Raw genomic sequence first — 19,175 nt, forward strand, 5'->3', positions numbered from 1 at the left:
AAGGAAAACAGCCTTTACTTCGCTACCTAGACCATACAAGATCTTTACCACCCGATCTTTGCCATACAAGTAAGTACCACGCAAGTAAGTATCTGAATCTTTACCACACAGCACTTTACCATGCATACTCATACATACTTTTTATGCTACGTAAAAAAAAAGTGATTTTAGGCTATCTCCTCTACCTCTTTCGCCCGTGTATGGAGATCCCTCCAATCTCGAAACATGCTCTCTGTCCCCTTCAGAAAATTAATGAACTCCCACCTGCTTTCCCCCCTCTTGCAGTAAGGGTATCCTTGTGGTAACGTTAGCAAAAATTACCCTCACACTTTTTGTAAAGTAAGACAGTCATAATTGTGAGGCAGTGGGCACCGCACACCTCTGAGCCCCAATGCCATTGCACTTGCCTCGCTAATGAGAACTACTGCTGTGCAAAAAAGTTGCCCCCTGTCCTTTGTTAAAAACATGGGCCCCTATGTGCCTAATCCCCATGCCCACCATTCCTCTGAGACCCAATGTAAGATGTCTCCTCGGTTTCAATTTTCCCCTCCTTTGGATCATTACTCAAGGCCAGAAACAACAGTGACAGAGCAAATGTGCACTGCGTCCTAATGCAAACTAGGAAGTAGAGTAAAAGACCCATAATTGGGGTAGGTGGCCCTCAGACCCCCGTTATGTTATGCAGATTTGTATAGTTCACTAAACACCGAGAGGGTATCCAGGTCTTTTGAGCAAGGTGTGTAGTTGTGTTGACCCAAAGTGTTTATATGGAGAGGCAGGCCTTCAGCTTCTTGTGGTACTCAAAAAGAGAGGAGGAGGCTCTGATATGTTCAGGGAGGTTGTTCCATGTCTTGGGTGCAATGTAGGAGAGAGCGACCTCCAGTTGTGCTTTTGCTGAAGCGGGGAGTGTGTTCGAGTGCGAATGAGGCAGAGCGTAGGTGTCTGGTGGGTTGGTGAAAGTGTATGCAACTGTTCAGGTATTCTGGTCCTGTGCTGTATGCACCTGTAGCTCCAGTGATACTTACAGTTCCATGCTGTGTACCCAAGGGAGAGACTGAGAGCTAAAGAAGAAACAGGCCTTCTCACTAGGGCACATCAAACTAGCAAGAGCAGAGGGAAATTTACAGATTGGCAAAGCTCCCCCCCATACATATTAGCAAAAAAGACTGAATAAAGACGACAACAAAGATTTCTGTTGAACAACTATCTGTAATAAATATCATCTATTCTTACACGTCACAGGCTATTGCAAATTTATCATTACAAGGTATACACAAACTGTGGAGAGGACACCTCATGTACACTACATAGTGGTATCATGGAATCGACATTTGCTGTAGCCCCACCTTCTCACTGTTAGACCTGGCATCCTTGGCCTGGGTTTTCCCTGTATTTTTGCCTTTGCCTCCTGTGTTTTTGCTGTGTGTTGGACGTTTTGCTGGTCTAGATGCTTTGGGCACCTTGCCACTGTTATTCAGTGCCAAAGTGCAATTGCTCGCTTTGTAAATTGCTGTTCTGGATTGGTGATTTCATGATTGGCATATTTGGTTTACTGTTAAGTCTCTAGTACAGTGCACTGTGTGTGCCCAGGGCCTGTAAACCAAATGCTGCTAGTGGGCTTGCAGCATTGATTGTGCCACCCACACAAGCAGCCTTTCAAAGGTAACTCAGACCTGCCATTGCAGAGCCTGTGTACATTCTAGTACTGCCATGTCGACTTGGCAAGTGTACCCATTAGCCAGGCCCTAACCTTCCCTTTTCTAACATGTGAGTCACCCCTAAGGTAGGGCCAAGGTACTCCTGTGGGCAGGATACATTGTATGTAAAAGGTAGGACATGGCCTGATGTGTGTGACATGTCGTGATAGTGAAATACTGCCAATTTAATTTTTCACTATTAAAAGGCTATCTGTCCCAGAGAATAGAATGGGGAGTTAATTTATAACATTTTATAAGTATACCTGTCCACGGGAACAAGATAGGAAAATGGAACTCAGAATCTAAAGATGCATCTTTTAGTAAAGGTGATTTTTACATTCTGTGTTTGAAAATACCACTTGTAGAAAGTAGGTATTTTCTTGCTTAGCCATTGTGTGTGCCTCTGCTAGGTGTGTGTATTGACTGTCTGGTTTTGGAGTGGCAGGAGCTGGAGGTGTGCATTCTGTTCAGACAGCCACTTGGGGGGGTGAGGTGTGTCCTGCCTTTCCAGGGTGATTCAGGTCTAGGCTGAATAGACCTGGGCTGCATTTAGAATAGTGGGAGGAGATTTTTTCACACCAGAATGGGTCTGGTCTGCCTTGGACAATGCTGTCTTCACCTCCTGCCAGGCAGCAGCAACAGAGAGGACAGAACTTGCTTTGGGTGGGCAAAGAGCTTCTCTGCCACCAGATAACAAATCATTTTGTGCTATAAAAAGTGGGGCCCAGAACCCAGACTTTTAGATTACTTCTGGGATTCAAGAGAAACCTTTGCCAAGGAGAAGAGCTAGAGAAACTGAGGAGAAGTACTGCCCCTTTGCTCTGTGCTGACTGGGGTTGGCCTGCAGTGGCTGTCTCTGCCAAGGTGAGGACAAGGACTTTGCTGTGTGCTGTGTCCCCTGCTTAAGGAAGATCTCCAAGGGCTTGAAGTAGAGCTTGCCTCCTGTTTTGAAGTCTCAGGGATACAAAAACTTCACCCCCAGCTACCCTGAACATCCTTGATGGGAGTTTTGACCTTCCACGAGGCACCTGTAGCTGTTCTGGGCCTCTGGAGGTTGTTCTGGCTGTTGGGAGCTGGACACGTAACGCAACATCTGAGAAGCGCGACGCATCCGTACCTGTTTCCGACGTATCGCTGAAGAAACCAACGCCCCTTCCCGCAGCTCAAGAAATCGCTGCACGTCGCAACGAGTGCACGGATCTTCGAAGTCCGAGATCACAGATTCCGACGTAGGCCCTGGTGTGAGGCTGCAAGAATCAATGCATCGTCCCGGATCGTAACGCATCACATCAAGGCGCCAGGTCTGTTGCATCGTTGGGGGACGCAGTAAGAAACCAAAGCATCACCTCCCCATGCAGTAAGAAATCAACGAATCACTGTGTGATGATGCTGGAACAGAATGTTCAGGGTATGATGCAATGGAAGTTATTGTATTCCAATGTTCTAAGTTGAGCCAGTATCTGTGTAATGCTGGAGGTTGTCATGAAGACTGATGTCAGTAAAGTTTCCTATCTCTAATTTTGGAACTGGACTTATTTATTACATATTGGCGACGAGGATGGGATCCGAACCCACGCGTGCAAAGCACAATGGATTAGCAATTGACGATTTTACCCTGTCCAACAATTTATTACAACTAGAATAATTGGAGCAGTTATAAGAGAGTTATACTAAAGCTACGGTAGAAACGACAGTTAATCGTTTGGATGCAAGTTTAATGCTTCGTAAATTTTGGAACGTGCCTCAGATGTGAAACGAGCCGGTGTGAGAAAGCAGTGTGGCCGTATTTAACACGACGAAAGCTTAAGGAGTAGTCGATTGTTTAAAAATAAACAAATCGCGTGATGACAGTGCGCGTGTTTGTTAATGTTGGCAATGAAGCTGGATTAGCGCGAGTCAAGCCGTGTCTTCAAAAATAAACACAGCGCGAGTTAACGCAGCGCGCGTGTGACGATAAAGGAACTCAGTACGCGCATTAAGGAATTCGTAGCGACATTCGTTTATAAAAGGATTGAATTATTACCTTAGTCTGGGCAAGTGCAAGATCGGCGAAATTTCAGGAGAATTCAGCTGGAAACAACAAGGCTGGTGCAAACAACAAAACGTGTAGGTCCGTAGAAACAGCAGAAGGACCAACAAAATCCAGATCCAGATATTTAAGAAACTGAAAAAGGACTTGCGTGCAAAGTGCCAAGAGGAAGAAAAACAGAAATTCAAGTAGTAGTATATACAATGACTATCATGATTGGTTGTTTTAGTTAATTATTTTAATTAATTGTTTTGATTAATTGTTTTAATTAATTATTTCAGTCAATTGTTTTAGTTATATTTTATTTCTATTCATACTTAGAAAATGTCTGATGATTCTATGTCAGCTCCACCAAAATTTTTGCCGGTGCCTGGTGATCCCATTATTCCATGGAAAAGATGGAAAAATATTTTTTTCACTTATTTGTTAGCCATTGGTGGAGATAAATATGGGCCTGTTAGGAGGCAAGCCATATTATTACATCATTTAGGCGTTGAAGGGAGGCGCATTTATGACGATTTGCCAGAAATTTCTCTAGGGATGGGTGATGGGCAGCCGGTAAACATTTATGAAATGTCATTGCAGATGCTGGAGAGACATTTCTTGCCAAAAATTAATGTTGTGTTTGAAAGACATAAGTTTTTCTCCAGAGGACAAAAGTCTGATGAGGGCGTTGTATCTTATGTAGCGACTCTTCGAGGCTTAGCTGTCACGTGTGAATTTGGCATATTGTGTGATTCATTAATAAGAGATCAAATAGTCAGATGCACGAATAATAAGAAGGTTAGAGAGAAGTTATTATCAAAGAATCCTACTTTAGAAGAGGCTATTCAGATCGCTAGAAGCATGGAAGATACAGACCATTGGATCAAAGAAATAGATAGTGAAAAAAAAGTTTCAGAAAGTCCATCAACAGTGACGGTAAAAGAAATAGCAGCTGAAGTAAAAGACTTAAAAAAAGATGTTAAGAAAACAATGTATAAGGGGTATGGAAACACACCGATGAAACAGGTAGAGCGAAGGCCAATAATTTGCTACAGGTGTGGATGTCCTGGGCATATAAGTTCAAGCTTTGCATGTGGTGCTAGGAATGCTACGTGCAGGTCTTGTGGAAAAGGGGGTCATTTGGCGAAGGCCTGTAGATCCAAAGGGAATGTGCCGATAACAAGTGTGAAAGAAATAGAAAATGAAGAAGAGAATTGTGGAGAGATATTTTTAACCGTTGATGGAATTGAACTAGGAGATCGCCAAGTGATGGAGGGAGGCGAGAGAGATAATGTAGATGTGGTTTTGAAAGTCAGTAAAAATCCAATGAACTTTAAAATGGAAAGCACAGGAAAACTGGAAAAGCCACATTGTGAAATTACTGTGGGAAAGGGTATGGTGAAATTATTGGTGGATTCAGGGAGTTTATTCACTCTCATTTCAAAAGATGCTTTTGTAGGGAACTTAGGTGGAGAAATGTGTGAACTTACAACCCCGGATGTAAAGGCAGTGGGATACGGGGGTTCTAAAATCAACATTTTGGGAATGCAATGGACAAGCATTGCTTTTGAACAAAGAGGGGTATATGGAAGAGTCTATATCACGGATGAGGGATCTAATTTGCTCGGGTGGAGACACCAGAAAGATTTGGGAATAATTTTGAATCCTAATGCGGCAGAACCAGTAATGACAGTGGAAAACAATGTTGGGAGCAAGTCTTGTGATGGAAGTGCAAAAAATGATTGGGGTGAAAAAATAATGAATAAGTACTCCAAAGTGTTTGCTGAAAATCTTGGTATGTTGAAGGGTTTCACACACAAGATTGTGTTAAAAAATAATGCGAAACCTGTGGTACATAAAGTAAGGTCTGTACCTTACATGATGAAGGAAGCCTTGCAAAAAGAATTGGATAAATTATTGCAAGCTAAGATTATTGAGCCAATTGAGTCTTCAGAGTGGTTATCTCCGATTGTCGTAGCTCCTAAGGAGGGTAATAATATTCGTTTGTGCATTGACTTACGAGACTTAAACAAAAACATATGGGTAGACAGGCAACCTTTGCCCAATATTGGGGAAATGTTAAGTGGGATGGGTGGGGGTTGTGTTTTCAGTGTTCTGGATATGTCATCGGCGTACCATCAGGTAAATTTACACCCAGATTCACGACATTTGACCTCATTTGTCACACCACTAGGGGCATTTCGCTATCGGAGGATGCCATTCGGTTTGGCATCGGCTTCCGCGGTTTTCCAGAGAGTCATGCACAATATATTGAAGGGTTTGGAGAGAGTGATGTGTTTCCAGGACGACATCTTGATAGTGGGGAGGTCACACAAAGAGCATGATGAGATTATGGAGGAGGTTTTGTGTAGGGTTGAGAAGTGTGGATTGACGATAAAGAAAGAGAAGTGTCAAATTAGATTGGGAATGGTTAATTATCTGGGACATCAGATATCGGCGGAAGGTATAAGACCTAAAAATAGTATTGTGAAAGCAGTTAAAGATGCACCTTCTCCGATCAATAAAGAGCAGTTGAAATCTTTCCTAGGATTGGCGGAATATTGTTCAAAGTTTGTTCCCAATTTCAGTGAGATAGTGGAACCTATGAGACTTTTGCTGAAAAAGGGAGTTGTTTTTGATTGGAACTTGGATTGTGAAAGAGCATTTGGAAATTTGAAGTCTTATCTTGCAGGGGCACCCGCGTTGGGGCATTTTGATTATAGGAAAAGAACTATTGTGGTTAGTGATGCAAGTAACGTGGGAATTGGAGCTGTGCTGTTACAGGTGTCTGATGGGGAAGAGAAAATTATAGGTTTTGCTTCCAGGAGATTGCAGGGTGCAGAGAGGAGTTATTCCACAATTGAGAAAGAAGCGCTTGCCTGTTGTTGGGCTATAGCGCATTATAGGTATTATTTGTGGGGTATACCTTTTGTACTTAAGACAGACCATAAACCTTTGATTCATTTATTCAAGGGTGGTCGGGGTTTAGACGGTAGTGTGACTCCCCGAATTTCTAGGTGGTTGACATCGGTATTGGATTATAACTTTATTGTAGAGTATGTGCGGGGAGAAAAAAATGTGTTGGCTGATTGTTTGTCCAGAATGCCAGTGGAAGGAGATTCGGGTGTTCTGGATGTGGAGGAATTGGTCGTGCATCGTTGGGGGACGCAGTAAGAAACCAAAGCATCACCTCCCCATGCAGTAAGAAATCAACGAATCACTGTGTGATGATGCTGGAACAGAATGTTCAGGGTATGATGCAATGGAAGTTATTGTATTCCAATGTTCTAAGTTGAGCCAGTATCTGTGTAATGCTGGAGGTTGTCATGAAGACTGATGTCAGTAAAGTTTCCTATCTCTAATTTTGGAACTGGACTTATTTATTACATATTGGCGACGAGGATGGGATCCGAACCCACGCGTGCAAAGCACAATGGATTAGCAATTGACGATTTTACCCTGTCCAACAATTTATTACAACTAGAATAATTGGAGCAGTTATAAGAGAGTTATACTAAAGCTACGGTAGAAACGACAGTTAATCGTTTGGATGCAAGTTTAATGCTTCGTAAATTTTGGAACGTGCCTCAGATGTGAAACGAGCCGGTGTGAGAAAGCCGTGTGGCCGTATTTAACACGACGAAAGCTTAAGGAGTAGTCGATTGTTTAAAAATAAACAAATCGCGTGATGGCAGTGCGCGTGTTTGTTAATGTTGGCAATGAAGCTGGATTAGCGCGAGTCAAGCCGTGTCTTCAAAAATAAACACAGCGCGAGTTAACGCAGCGCGCGTGTGACGATAAAGGAACTCAGTACGCGCATTAAGGAATTCGTAGCGACATTCGTTTATAAAAGGATTGAATTATTACCTTAGTCTGGGCAAGTGCAAGATCGGCGAAATTTCAGGAGAATTCAGCTGGAAACAACAAGGCTGGTGCAAACAACAAAACGTGTAGGTCCGTAGAAACAGCAGAAGGACCAACAAAATCCAGATCCAGATATTTAAGAAACTGAAAAAGGACTTGCGTGCAAAGTGCCAAGAGGAAGAAAAACAGAAATTCAAGTAGTAGTATATACAATGACTATCATGATTGGTTGTTTTAGTTAATTATTTTAATTAATTGTTTTGATTAATTGTTTTAATTAATTATTTCAGTCAATTGTTTTAGTTATATTTTATTTCTATTCATACTTAGAAAATGTCTGATGATTCTATGTCAGCTCCACCAAAATTTTTGCCGGTGCCTGGTGATCCCATTATTCCATGGAAAAGATGGAAAAATATTTTTTTCACTTATTTGTTAGCCATTGGTGGAGATAAATATGGGCCTGTTAGGAGGCAAGCCATATTATTACATCATTTAGGCGTTGAAGGGAGGCGCATTTATGACGATTTGCCAGAAATTTCTCTAGGGATGGGTGATGGGCAGCCGGTAAACATTTATGAAATGTCATTGCAGATGCTGGAGAGACATTTCTTGCCAAAAATTAATGTTGTGTTTGAAAGACATAAGTTTTTCTCCAGAGGACAAAAGTCTGATGAGGGCGTTGTATCTTATGTAGCGACTCTTCGAGGCTTAGCTGTCACGTGTGAATTTGGCATATTGTGTGATTCATTAATAAGAGATCAAATAGTCAGATGCACGAATAATAAGAAGGTTAGAGAGAAGTTATTATCAAAGAATCCTACTTTAGAAGAGGCTATTCAGATCGCTAGAAGCATGGAAGATACAGACCATTGGATCAAAGAAATAGATAGTGAAAAAAAAGTTTCAGAAAGTCCATCAACAGTGACGGTAAAAGAAATAGCAGCTGAAGTAAAAGACTTAAAAAAAGATGTTAAGAAAACAATGTATAAGGGGTATGGAAACACACCGATGAAACAGGTAGAGCGAAGGCCAATAATTTGCTACAGGTGTGGATGTCCTGGGCATATAAGTTCAAGCTTTGCATGTGGTGCTAGGAATGCTACGTGCAGGTCTTGTGGAAAAAGGGGTCATTTGGCGAAGGCCTGTAGATCCAAAGGGAATGTGCCGATAACAAGTGTGAAAGAAATAGAAAATGAAGAAGAGAATTGTGGAGAGATATTTTTAACCGTTGATGGAATTGAACTAGGAGATCGCCAAGTGATGGAGGGAGGCGAGAGAGATAATGTAGATGTGGTTTTGAAAGTCAGTAAAAATCCAATGAACTTTAAAATGGAAAGCACAGGAAAACTGGAAAAGCCACATTGTGAAATTACTGTGGGAAAGGGTATGGTGAAATTATTGGTGGATTCAGGGAGTTTATTCACTCTCATTTCAAAAGATGCTTTTGTAGGGAACTTAGGTGGAGAAATGTGTGAACTTACAACCCCGGATGTAAAGGCAGTGGGATACGGGGGTTCTAAAATCAACATTTTGGGAATGCAATGGACAAGCATTGCTTTGAACAAAGAGGGGTATATGGAAGAGCCTATATCACGGATGAGGGATCTAATTTGCTCGGGTGGAGACACCAGAAAGATTTGGGAATAATTTTGAATCCTAATGCGCCAGAACCAGTAATGACAGTGGAAAACAATGTTGGGAGCAAGTCTTGTGATGGAAGTGCAAAAAATGATTGGGGTGAAAAAATAATGAATAAGTACTCCAAAGTGTTTGCTGAAAATCTTGGTATGTTGAAGGGTTTCACACACAAGATTGTGTTAAAAAATAATGCGAAACCTGTGGTACATAAAGTAAGGTCTGTACCTTACATGATGAAGGAAGCCTTGCAAAAAGAATTGGATAAATTATTGCAAGCTAAGATTATTGAGCCAATTGAGTCTTCAGAGTGGTTATCTCCGATTGTCGTAGCTCCTAAGGAGGGTAATAATATTCGTTTGTGCATTGACTTACGAGACTTAAACAAAAACATATGGGTAGACAGGCAACCTTTGCCCAATATTGGGGAAATGTTAAGTGGGATGGGTGGGGGTTGTGTTTTCAGTGTTCTGGATATGTCATCGGCGTACCATCAGGTAAATTTACACCCAGATTCACGACATTGACCTCATTTGTCACACCACTAGGGGCATTTCGCTATCGGAGGATGCCATTCGGTTTGGCATCGGCTTCCGCGGTTTTCCAGAGAGTCATGCACAATATATTGAAGGGTTTGGAGAGAGTGATGTGTTTCCAGGACGACATCTTGATAGTGGGGAGGTCACACAAAGAGCATGATGAGATTATGGAGGAGGTTTTGTGTAGGGTTGAGAAGTGTGGATTGACGATAAAGAAAGAGAAGTGTCAAATTAGATTGGGAATGGTTAATTATCTGGGACATCAGATATCGGCGGAAGGTATAAGACCTAAAAATAGTATTGTGAAAGCAGTTAAAGATGCACCTTCTCCGATCAATAAAGAGCAGTTGAAATCTTTCCTAGGATTGGCGGAATATTGTTTAAAGTTTGTTCCCAATTTCAGTGAGATAGTGGAACCTATGAGACTTTTGCTGAAAAAGGGAGTTGTTTTTGATTGGAACTTGGATTGTGAAAGAGCATTTGGAAATTTGAAGTCTTATCTTGCAGGGGCACCCGCGTTGGGGCATTTTGATTATAGGAAAAGAACTATTGTGGTTAGTGATGCAAGTAACGTGGGAATTGGAGCTGTGCTGTTACAGGTGTCTGATGGGGAAGAGAAAATTATAGGTTTTGCTTCCAGGAGATTGCAGGGTGCAGAGAGGAGTTATTCCACAATTGAGAAAGAAGCGCTTGCCTGTTGTTGGGCTATAGCGCATTATAGGTATTATTTGTGGGGTATACCTTTTGTACTTAAGACAGACCATAAACCTTTGATTCATTTATTCAAGGGTGGTCGGGGTTTAGACGGTAGTGTGACTCCCCGAATTTCTAGGTGGTTGACATCGGTATTGGATTATAACTTTATTGTAGAGTATGTGCGGGGAGAAAAAAATGTGTTGGCTGATTGTTTGTCCAGAATGCCAGTGGAAGGAGATTCGGGTGTTCTGGATGTGGAGGAATTGGTCGTGGAAGTTGATGGTCAATTTGCCATAAGTCAAGATGAATGGAAGGAAGCGGTGGAAAAAGATGAGGAATATAAAGGATTGAGAGAGGTCATCATGAATGGTTGGGGTGAGTCTGAGGTGTTGCATAAGTACAAGCATTATTTACTAGTCAAAGACGAATTAAGTCTGCAAAATGATAGAATTTTACGTAGAAATCGGATTATTCCACCAGATGTATTGAGACTTAAGATATTGAAGATTGTACATGAGGGACATCTTGGAAGAAGTTTAACAAAGCGGAGATTGAGAGAGTCGTTCTGGTGGCCAGGGATGGACAAGGATGTGGAAAACTTGGTGAAAGAGTGCTATGCATGTAGCAATAGTGACAAGATGAAGATTACTAGGAATCCTCCTATGAGGTGCATGGAGCATCCAATGAAACCATGGGAAAAAATTGGTTTGGATATTTTAGGCCCAGTTGATAAATTGGGGAGTAATAACCGTTACTTGGTGGTTTTGGTAGATTACCATAGTAAGTGGTTCACGTGCAAATCTATGACAGATGTGACTTCAAGGAATGTGATAATATTTTTGAAGGAAGTTTTTCTTGAAGAAGGTGTGCCTAAGACGCTTCTGACAGACAATGGTGTTCAGTTAGTTTCAGTGGAAATGGAGAACTACTTGAAAAATATAGGAGTCTGTCATGAAAAGGTTGCTTTGTTCCATCCTCAGGCTAATGGGTTAGTGGAGAGGGTAAATCGCATGATTATGGAAAATATTCAACTTTCATTAGCAAATGGATTGTCTTGGAAAGATGAGTTAAGGAGAATGATGTGGAGTCATAGAATTACTCCTCATACAGTGACGGGGGTTTCTCCTTTTGTGGCATTAAGGGGTAGGGAGCCCGGAACGAAAGAGTCACCAATGTGGTTGCAGGATAAAAAACAGGTTTGGATTGATAGAGAAGGGATGAGGTTAAGAGTGCAAGAAAGTCAAAGGCGGAATAAAATGGAGTATGATCAAAGGAAGGCAGTTAAGGAATTGGATTTCAGCAAAGGTGATTGGGTGGTGGTAAGGAAGTTTGGTTTTATAAAGAAGGGTGAAAGCAAATTCTCTCAACCATGCAAAATAATATCGGTGGAAGGTTCTGTAGCTCTTCTTGAGGATGGAAGGAAGAGGAGTGTGGGAGATCTATGTAAAGTAACTCATTTATGAAATGTTATGAAGAAGAGTTATGTAAAATATTTCATATGTGTAATGTTATGAAGGGGATTTACATAATGTCTCCATTAATGAAATTTTAATTTGTGAAAATGTTTAAGGAAAAAATAAGCAAAGGAAAATATGCATGTTTATTTTTAGATTGCATTGTTAATTGTCTATAGGGGGGAGATGTGTGATGATGCTGGAACAGAATGTTCAGGGTATGATGCAATGGAAGTTATTGTATTCCAATGTTCTAAGTTGAGCCAGTATCTGTGTAATGCTGGAGGTTGTCATGAAGACTGATGTCAGTAAAGTTTCCTATCTCTAATTTTGGAACTGGACTTATTTATTACACACCTCCTCTCCGGTAGGGAACCGACGCATCACCGCCCCTGCGTAGCAGTAAGGAACCGACTGTTAGATCTGGCACTATTGGCGTGGGTTTCCCTTCCATTTTTCGCTTTTGTCTCCTCTGTGTTTGCCGTGTTAGATGCTCTGGGCACTGTGCCACTGCCATTCAGTGCCACAGCGCGAATGCTCCCTATTGTAAATTGACTGTATGAATTGGTATAATCCTAATTGACCCAAGGAACATGATAGTAAATTCGAATTTAGTATGCCTGAGCTCCAAATATTAAAGTGCATCTTTTAATGACTATTATTTCTATATTCTGTGTTTAAAACTACCACTTATGGGAAGTAGGTATTTACTTGCCTAAGCCTTCCCGTGTGCTCTGCTGTTATGTGTATTGACTGTCTGGTTTTGGAGGGTCAGGGCAGGCTGAGACCGGCCTGGATTAAATAGAGAGATCTGCAGTTGGATTATGGGGCGGGGTGACCCTTTGATCTGAGCAGGGCTGTACCTGGCAAGGTGAATGATGGCTTCACCTCCCACTGTGCGTCTGATGGCAGACCCCCTCTCCCTGAAAGGCAGGATGTAGCCTCGTAAATAAAGTGCTCCAGGACGACACCAAACCGGTTCTGGGTGGGTTCAGTGATTTGTGACTTTTTGAGAACAAAGACTTTTGGGGTATAAAGATCTGTGCTAAAACCCCTACAGGGTGTGTTACTTCTGGATGTCAAGACGAACCTCTGTCCGTGTAACGAGACGGAAAGGACTTTGAAACTTTTATCCATCTTGCTGATGCAACTACCCAAGGGCCTGATTTGAGCTTGCCTCCTGCTGAAGTCTCAGGGACATTAGACTTCACCCATCAGCCATCCGGATTCCTATTTGAGAGGGATTCTACTCGCAGGTGAGGCCTCTGGTGAGAGTTCCAGAGCCTCTGGTTCTACTGCGGGGAACGCGGGCTGAAAGTCATCGCATCGCTATTGTAGGCTGCCGCAGCTGAGGAGCTGTTGCCGCTGAGAGCCCGCATTTGCCTGTGTTACCAAAGTCCTCGTGATTGCTATTGTGGGCCGCCGCAGCTGAGGAGCTGTTGCCGCTGAGAGCCCACATTTGCCTGTGTTACCAAACTCATCGTGATCGCTATTGTGGGCTGCTGCAGCTGAGGAGCTGTTGCCGCTGAGATCCCGCTTTTGCCTGTGTTACCAAAGTCATCGTGATCGCTATTGTGGGCTGCCGCAGCTGAGGAGCTGTTGCCGCTGAGAGCCTGCCTTGGCCGTCCTACGGGAATCATCGCTATCGCTATTGTGGGCCGCTGCAGCTGAGGAGCTGTGCCGTGAGTGCCCGCATTTGCCGTCCTAGGAGAATCATCGTTATTGTGGGCCGCTGCAGCTGAGGAGCTGTGCCGCTGAGTGCCCGCATTTGCCGTCCAACGAGAATCATCACTATCGCTATTGTGGGCCGCTGCAGCTGAGGAGCTGTGCCACTGAGTGCCCGCAGTAGTCACCACTTCGAGGATCTTGTTATCACCTGTGGGTGCCGCTGGGTGCCTGCCTTTAAGTCCCGTCCCAGGATTATCGTGAGTGCACGCCACGGACCGCTAAAGCGGGGAGCTGTGGCCCCTGCGAGTCCATCTGTCAGCACCGCAGCTTCCTTGTGAGGCTGCGTGCCGTGCCCCTTTAAATCTCAGGTACATTGTGCATCACCGGGTCAAGTGGACCCCGGCCTCGAACTAAGTTCATTCCACGCGCTTTTTAAGTGCCTCTATTGCTTTTGAACTGAATCTGTAATTATGTGCATTGTGGTTTCTTGATTGCTTTTTGAGCCTTGTGTTAAGCCTATATAAAGATACTTATTTTTCTATAGCTACTTGTGTGGTGTCCCTTTGTAGTGTCGTCACTGCGTTATTGAGTATGGTCGTAAATGCTTCACACACTGCCTCTGAGATAGGCCTGTTTGCATGTGCTACGTTATCACAGGGTTGAGCAGGGGTTATCAAAGGGTGTAGCCCCTTACTCTGAGTTGGGAAGAAGGATCCCTATTTGGACATCGGCGCCAGCCGCTGCCAACTAAAGATCCCCATTTCTAACACCAACGCATCACCTCCCCCAGAGCAAGGAACCAACACAGCACCTCCCTGCGGGTAAGGAACCACAGCACCTCCCTGCGTGTAAGGAACCGACGCATCACCTTCCCTTCGGCCCTTTTTGCTTGGGTTTTTGACGCATTGAAGATACTTTGCGTGAAAAGTGTTGCATCTGCCATTTGCTTTGAACAGAACTGTTTCTACCTTTTGAAAGTCATATTTTTATTACTGTATTGTGGATTTTTGTCGTTTTGGTCTTGTGGTTTAGATAAAGATTACTTATTTTTCTAAACTGGTGTGGCGTCCATTTGTAATGTTTTCACTGTATTACTGTATGCATGCACAAATGCTTTACACACTGCCCGTAACTCACCCTGACCTGTAACCTGAGCGGAGCGGGGAGTTTTACACGGCTTCATGAAATTAAAGGATCTCAACTTTGATGAACTAATGGTGAACATCAGAGTGCAAACTAGTGAACTCACCACAGATTTCTCATTGTATGTGGACTTCCCATAGGGGTGTCAGACATTGGGTCTGATACATGTCAGATTTTCCAGATAACCACTGAAAGTGAGTTCTGTGTTGATGGATTGAGTGTAAACGTATGTCCTGTGGGTATCATGATGATATGGTGTGGACCCCGCCATACTGGGGCCACTGTGGTAGTTGCAGTCGCATTTCATAGCGGCTTGTCTCCGGTGTAAGCACCTCAGTTAGGCACGCATGCAGTGCTCAGTTCATAAGATAACAAGCGCTGGTGCCCAAAGATTTTTGGGTGTCAAATATCAGGCCTGTCCAGCCTTGATTCCACCTCATGTCTCTTCCATCCACCACCTACACTTCCTGCCCCAATAACTCACTTCTGCAGGTTCTTTTTCACCCTTGCCTTTTCCCTTTATGACTCTTCTTCTCACATTTTCTTTCTCCTTCTCTCCTCCTTTTCTTCCTTTTCCTCTCTGCTGTTCTGGGTCAAAGTCTGATGAAAATAAGTCCCGGTCCCTGAAAATGAGTGTCGGTGGGCCCCACCTGCACGCAAGTACACTGGTACAGGCTCAAATTAAGCACTGCGCAGATCCCAAAGCATGCTTGCACAGTGTGTCAAATGCAGTGCTTTGCCTAGTTTGCAACACACTATAGTGTGCCAAACGTGGTGTGTGTGCGCACACACGCACATAACGCCCTTAGCTATCAGTAGGCTAGGCCAAATCTGCAACACGTCCAATGGAACCGGAGTCTATTAAATGAAGCGAAATGTTATAACTGTTACAAATAACTAAGTCGAGCATATGGCTCTGTAAGCTTTTGAATTGGTGCCAGAATTGTGTGTGTGCCGGGCCTTCACGCATGTGGCACGCATTCCCAGCGTGTCCTATCTATTCTCACCAGAAAATTGCCACATTCCTGGATTTTCCGTGCCCACAGGACGTGCTGCAATAGGCGCCGATATAAACTCAAACATAAAACAGATTTCTCTCCCCCGGCCCGAAGTGGCTCTAATGAGGTAAAGATGAAAGGCGGAGCGGTTCTGGGGATTGCACGGCCGCTGGCCGGCGGCCATCTTGAAGTGTTAAACTGATACTGCACGCTCTGTCCTGGGAGATGAGCACCGCTGAGCAGCGCTCACGGTGCCAACTGGCGTCTCCTGCCGTGAAACGTCACTCAAGTTTGCTGTAAGATAAGCGGAGGGTTGTAATGCTCCCAGGGGCTGCAAGGGAACTGTGAACTCTGGATACGAGCACACGGTTGGTCCTATGGGGTTAACCCAATTGGGAAATGAAAGTGTCTTTCACACAGAGATGTCGGTACATAGCAGTATGGCGGGTGGATGGATCACATTGCGTCTCAACATCCACCCAGACATCATTAAACAAAAGAACATTTGGAATTATTTATTTTGCTGTTTGTGATTCATTGTGGTTAAAGGGTTTCAATGAATGATGTCACAGTGTTAAACCCCAGGCAGACAGCATCAAACCGAGGGACATTCTGGAATCCTTGTTGGCGAGTCAGGATCATTTTAAAGGGCCCTGCAGCGAAAGATGTCACAATAGCTGTCAAAATCCAACCCAACATTATCAAATCAATGGACCTGATGGGATCTCTATTGTTGGTGAGTGTACAGTATTCCGGAGTGACTGGTGGGATCTTCCAGGCTCTCGAAACTATAAGAATTCCTTGGGTGGCAGGTAATAGTTATTTTAAATGTATATTGAATTAACAAACAACTGTTGTGTTCTCATCTCTAAATTAGACAGCACCCTCATGTGGCAGACTGGGTGTCGGTGTTGACAATTAAATGCTGGTGCCAAGCACTGGAAACCACCGGCTCAACTTATGCACTGAGTATGTTGTAGTTAATCTTGAGGGCAATTCCAAAAGTAGTCAGTTGGCACAGACAACTACACACTAGGCCCGATTCACAGAACGAATCTGAGACAAAATCCTAAACTCACTACTGTTGGTATTTACAGAACGCACTTACTACTTTTGGTTAAACTTACTACTTTTGGTTAAACTTACTACTTTTGGTATTCACAGATGGCATTTACTACTTTGGGTTAAACTGACTACTTTTGGTATTCACAGAAGGCATTTACTACTTTGGGTTAAACTTACTACATTTGGTATTCACAGATGGCATTTACTACTTTTGGTTAAACGTAGTACTTTTGGTTAAACTTACTACATTTGGTATTCACAGATGGCATTTACTACTTTTGGTTAAACGTAGTACTTTTGGTTAAACTTACTACTTTTGGTATTCACAGAAGGCATTTACTACTTTTGGTTAAACTTACTACATTTGGTATTCACAGAAGGCATTTACTACTTTTGGTTAAACTTACTATTTTGGGTTAAACTTACTACTTTTGGTATTCACAGAAGGCATTTATAACTTTTGGTTAAACTTCTACTTTTGGTATTCACAGAAGGCATTTACTACTTTTGGTTAAACTTACTACTTTTGGTATTCACAGATGGCATTTACTACTTTTAGTTAAACTTACTACATTTGGTATTCACAGATGGCATTTACTACTTTTGGTTAAACGTAGTACTTTTGGTTAAACTTACTACTTTTGGTATTCACAGAAGGCATTTACTACTTTTGGTTAAACTTAGTATTTTGGGTTAAACTTACTACTTTTGGAATTCACAGAAGGCATTTACTACTTTTGGTTAAACTTCTACTTTTGGTTAAACTGACTACTTTTGGTTAAACTTACTACTTTTGGTATTCACAGAAGGCATTTACTACTTTTGGTTAAACTTCTACTTTTGGTTAAACTTACTACTTTTGGTATTCACAGAAGGCATTTAGTAGTAGTAAACTAACTTTACTATTACTAAATGCCTTCTGTGAAAACCAAAAGAAGTAAGTTTAAGATTTTGTCTCCGATTAGTTCTGTGAATCAGGCCCAGATTGTTTAAATAGGTGCCACACAGTCTGCCTCCAAGCTACCCAAGGGGTAGTAATCAAACATATGTAGGCCGTTGTAGGGCAATAGATAACTGGGAAAAACCCTGGGAGCCTCAGTGGCCTTGTAGTTCCAGCACAATCCCAGACTTTTACTCCAGGCCATGAGTGGAAGAGGCGCCTAAGGCGGCAGTGGCAAGCAGATGGTACCCTAGGAAGGATGTTGTGAGGTCACAACCAGTGGTCAGCAAAACCAGGGTAAAGCCTGTGATCTTCAGCATTACAGTCATTAACTAATCCACTGCCGTCATTCACAGATTCATTCAGTTTCTTTTGCAATTCATTCAAAGCTGAGTGAATATTACCCGTAGCTTGCCATAACATAGCATATGAAGGGTGTATTACAAAATATGGACTTGTGTGACCAGGACCAAAGCATTTTGGTCATTTTATGTTTTCTGCCCCATTGTCATAAAGTTCCAGTGTGTGGGAGGAGGAAGATCCGGCTGGGAGTAGTTGGAAACAGGAAGTTACCACTGCTGGGGCGTAAGCAAATCTTGACAAATCACTTACTGGTTGGTGTGCCCAGAGATTCACGCTGGACAACTTACCCTTGGGGTGCTGTCAGTTACACAACTATACAAAGCTGACAAGTGATTGTGGCATATGAGACCTTGATTGTGGCATGTGTAGCAGAATTGTGCTGCATCAGATTGTAGTGCTTTCCTGCGTGCTGTATGTTAGCGCTTTGCTACCCCTTGTTGAGGCATGGAGAGGAGAAGGGTGTTGTTAGTAGTCAGAACTATTGGTATTGAGTTGTGTTGTTGTGTGTGAGGCTTGGAGTGTGCTCCAGTTTTGGCACAGTGACATGCATGCACAGTTTATGCTCTGTTTGTTCCTAAAGTTGTGTGCAGGTAGGATCACAAGCAGCATGCAAACAAACACATGCTTGGAAAATGAGCTCCTTTGGGTTCAGTGTTTGGGAGCTCTGTGGTGCTTGAGAGGAAGGAGAGGTTTAGAGATGTCACATCTCCTAGAGGTGTATTTTAGGGCCACGTATGAGGCTCGGGGTGTGCTCCAGACTCGTTGCAGCAGCTCGTGTGCACAGCGTGCACTCCTGCTTGTAAGCAGGGGAGTGCACCAATAGGATCACAAGGAGCACATATGGACCAATCAACAATTGTGTGATGGGGTTCAATTGAAACTGCATTCGGAAGAGCAGGTCTTTGATTATCTTCTGAATTCTGAGAGTTTGTTGACAGCCCTTATACTTTTTGGCAGTTTGTTCCGGAGCCTGCATGTCTATACTGAGAAGGAACTACCGCCTTGGTACGTTTTAGATAAGGGAGGGGTGTTGTTGGGCGTGGATTCATCCCTGTGGCATATGGAAAATTGGTTGTGGCAAGTGTGGCATTTATAT

The sequence above is a fragment of the Triturus cristatus genome, chromosome 6, assembly GCF_964204655.1.
Source record: "Triturus cristatus chromosome 6, aTriCri1.1, whole genome shotgun sequence".
NCBI classification, from domain to species: domain Eukaryota; kingdom Metazoa; phylum Chordata; class Amphibia; order Caudata; family Salamandridae; genus Triturus; species Triturus cristatus.